Raw genomic sequence first — 3319 nt, forward strand, 5'->3', positions numbered from 1 at the left:
TAAAATACTTTTTATGAAAGAAGTAGGAATGCCTGGGAGTCTCGATAGCCACTTTTGATGGGATAGCTACAGAGCAGCAACTGCGTTCTCATGTCCTCCGCTCACTTGGACCGGACAAGATGAAGGCGGCCAGATGCCTTCGGGATCTGGGGCAGTCCAGTCCCACATCTGTTCCCTTCCACACGGTAGCATATACACCAGGTCTCTCTCTCTCTCTCTCACTGTCTCTCTCACACACACAACGTGAGTTGGCATGCATGTGCTGACTTAAAAAGTCCTGTGATGTGGCAAGACCTCCATTAGGTTCTAGTGAGGTTATCGAAATCCCAGGAAAGCACAGATATAGGAAAATCAAGGAAACTCAGGCAGATTAGTCAGGAAGAGTTATCAAATAGTAAAAGGAAAGAAAAAAAAAAAATCAGAGTAACAATTATTAAACGATGGAAAGAGTTAAACTTGTGGTATCAATAAAAAAAAACAAAACAAAAAAACTCACTGCCCTCAAGTTGGATCTGACTCATAGCAACCCCTCCTTGGGTTTCCGAGGCAGTAACACTGAGGAGGTAGATTGCCCAGTCTTTCTTCCGAGTAGTGGCTGGTGGGTTTGAACTGCCAGCCTTCTGGTTAGCAGTCAAATGCCTTAGGCACTACTTCATCATTATTTGTATAAGAGCACTGATCAGATTTTTAAACACTGTATTATTTATTGGTGGTTTGCCAAGAGTTTTGAAAATTTAGCTATCATTAGGTATTATGTAGGACTTTAAGTTTTACACATTTTGATTAAGTTTCTTACTAATGTTTAAAGTTTAGATAATATAGTTTGTAAAATTGAAAAGTTTTCCTTTCTATAATTGTACATGAGTATTCAGGAGGAATTTTGACTGCTTAGTATTTTAAAATGATGATTATTGAATAAATTCACTTTATTAATACACTGGGCATTAAGCAAAAAAAGAAAAAATGATTAGAGATTATTATTCATACACAAATAACTAGCAGAATAAAGAATCTGTCAAAATAGTAAACCAAAGAACATATTTTCAAATTTATCTACTTATTTATTTTTAACATTAGAAGTTCTTTTAAAGAATTCAATTAAAACATATGGTTAACAAATCCAATACTACCCAAGAGACTTTAATGAAGGTACAGTTCCCAAAGGAAAGCACCTTTTGTTTGTAGTGCTTTAGCTGATTATATCCAGTTACAAACAAAATGTTTTTATTACTACTTCTTTACTGATCTGTTTTAGGTACTTTCTACTGACCTACTGCTGTGATAACTGAGGACTCACAAACATCTGGACATTTGATTGAAAACTGAAACAACTCTAAACATCTTATTAAAAGCACCAATCTAATATATCACATTCACTTAAATGTTTTAAGCACCCAGAAGTCAGGCAATGAACATAATATATTACAAAATGGATCAGTATTCTGGCCACCAGCATATGTCTCTTCTGTTCCAATTTAGTTGGTTTTTATTGTAAGTAACATAATTGCAGCTAACTGATTGGAGATAAGATAGTTTATTCAACAAATGGTGAGAGAAGAACTGGATATGTGTGTTAAAAAATGAACTTCGATCTTTATACCACACTAAACACAAAAATAAACTAAAAATGAATCATATACCTAAACATAATAGTTAAAACTATTAAAATTCCAGAAGAAAACATAGGAGAAAATCTTTGAGGTGGGATGAAGTGGCAACTTTTAAACAGGGCACCAAAACAACAGATCATAAGAGAAGAATGAAACAACAAAAAAACAGACTTTTGCTTTTCTAAATACATAGGAAAGAAAATGATAAGGCAAGACCTCGACTGGGAGAAAATTTTTGGAACACGTATATTCAACAAAGGGCTTGTATCAAGACTATATAAGGAACTCTTATAACTTAATAAGAAAACAAGCAACCCAAGTGAGAGATGAGCAAAAGATGGGAAAAGACACTTCACAAAAGAAGATATATTAATGGCCAATAAGCACATGAAAAGATTCTCAATGTCATTTGTCATCAATAAAACTCAAATTAAAGTCAAAATGAGATACCATACACATATATTATAATGGATAAAAGTAAAAAGAAAATGCCAATGCCACATAACAGCACTAAGTGTGGGCTAGGATGCACACAACTGAAATTTTCATGTGCTACTGGTGGGAATGCAAAATGGAAAAGCCACTTTGGAAAACCATGTGTCAGTTTCTTATAAGTTAAATATAAACATATAATATGACCCTGTAATTTCATTCACATACAAAAACATGTATGTGAATGCTCATAGCAACATTATTCATAATAACAATGGAAAGAAATTCAAATATCCATTTGCTTGATAACAAACAAATTGAACAGGGAAAACTAATCATTCATAAAATTAAACAAAATAATACAGACAACAACATGCATGAGTCTCAAAAATTTTATGCTAAGTGAAAAAGTAAAGCATGAAAACCTATGGAATGTTCAATGCAATTTATATGAAATTCTAGAATAGGCAAAACTATGACGGCAGAGCATATCAATTGTCGTCTGGGACCAGAGATGGGAGAAGGTATCAAATTCAAACAGGTTCAAAGAGACTTTCTAGTGATTAAATGTTCAGTCTCTTGATGGTGGTGTGGTTACAATGATTATATATAATTACAGACAGTTATGAAATGGTGTACTTAAAATTGGTGAATTTTATTATATACAAATATTACCTTCATGGACAAAAAAAAGAGGAAAACTATTGAAAAATACATTACCTTAAGGTTGAAATAAATAATTTGAAGAACTTAGTGACACTTTGGGATTGCTGATGAAGGAGATGAGAGAAGAAAATGACCAAAGACAAAGGCTCTTCTCTGTCAAACCCAACTCAGAGACCATATTCCTTCCACAACATTCCCTAGCCACTAAGTTAGTGGACAGTGCTCCTTAAGATGATCCCCTGGAATACTAAATATTGAGAGCAATTTTATAGAACACTGCTGTTATTAGAGGTCATTGAGTTGATTTTGACTCATAGGAACCCCACATGATAGAGTAGAACTGTTCCATTGGGTTTTCTAGGCTGTAATTTTTGCAGGAATAGATCACCAGATCTTTCTTCTGTGGAGCTTGCTGGGTGGGTTCCAATCACTAATATTTGGGTTAGCAGCCAAACACTTAACTGTTGTGCTACCAGGGGTCCTTCTAATAGAATATATGACCTTGTAGTTGGGGGCAATAGTGAGAGATTCTATGGGCAAAATATTGAATGATGCAGGAAACATCAAGAGAAGATGGCAGGAATACACAGAGTCACTGTACCAAAAAGAAC

This window comes from Orycteropus afer, unplaced genomic scaffold (genome assembly GCF_000298275.1).
Source record: "Orycteropus afer afer isolate SDZICR_OR568_19922 unplaced genomic scaffold, OryAfe1.0 scaffold00474, whole genome shotgun sequence".
In the NCBI taxonomy this organism is placed as follows: Eukaryota; Metazoa; Chordata; class Mammalia; order Tubulidentata; family Orycteropodidae; genus Orycteropus; species Orycteropus afer.